This window comes from Canis lupus, chromosome 8 (assembly GCF_011100685.1).
Source record: "Canis lupus familiaris isolate Mischka breed German Shepherd chromosome 8, alternate assembly UU_Cfam_GSD_1.0, whole genome shotgun sequence".
NCBI classification, from domain to species: domain Eukaryota; kingdom Metazoa; phylum Chordata; class Mammalia; order Carnivora; family Canidae; genus Canis; species Canis lupus.
Window position 1 is genome coordinate 13,059,697 of NC_049229.1, and position 1,017 is coordinate 13,060,713.

The window sequence follows — 1,017 nt, forward strand, 5'->3', positions numbered from 1 at the left end:
CGGAGCCGGCCGACTCGGCGCGTCACGGGCCCCGCCCCCGGCCCCGCCCCGGCCCCGCCCCGGCCCCGCCCCGGCCCCGCCCCGGCCCCGGCCCGCCCCAGGCCGCGGCTCCGCCCCGCCCCCCGGCCCCGCCCCCGGCCCCCGCCCCGCCCCCGGCCCGGCGCCCACTCCCCGACTACTGCTGCCCGGCGCCAGCCTCGGTTGTTTGTGACTAAAGGACTGGAAAACATACGGAATTTTTAGAATGCTACCGATTTGCATATGTTTTGCATAAAAGCCCATAACAAACTTGAAGGATCCCAACTCTGAAAATGTAAATGAAATTAGCACAGTTTACTGCCACGGTCTGGGCTGGTCACCTCTTGAACAGAATAACAAACTCAGAAACAGATACGTGTGTTGAACAGTGATCCAGGTCTAGCTTTACCTGGTGCCTTGCCTTATTCCTCTTTCATCTGCTGTTTGACCCAGGTCAGGAGACTCAAGCCACTCAGAGAGTGGGATAAATCCAGTTTAAACGAAAATTAAACATTCCCCTAACCCTCGTGTCCCCACCCCCACCCCCCAAAGCCCTGTGTCCTCTCCCTGGGGGGGGGGGGGGGGGACGGGAGAGAGGAGGAGGAGATGTGTACAATGAAGAAATGCTGGATATTATCTGATTGAACCCTGAAAATGCTGTATTTTGCTTCGCTGCATGTTTTCATCCACTTCTCTTTCAAGCTTCTTATTAAAATAGGATGTTCTGAACCTCTGCCTTCAGAATTAATCACATGCTCATGTAACAGCCATATAAGTATACCCCCCAAAAGACACACTAAATTCTAGTCTCCAATCTCACCTTTTCTCCAAGAAACTACACTTTACTCAGGAGGGATGGACACCACCTAAAAGACTTTTTTAGTTATTCAAAGGTAAGCTGATTGCTTTATGGGTTTTTCATTCCCTTTCCTACCAAACACCAGAGATTAGAATCAGGGGGAAAAGATTCCTAAATTGCATGCAAAGTCATTTCCATAT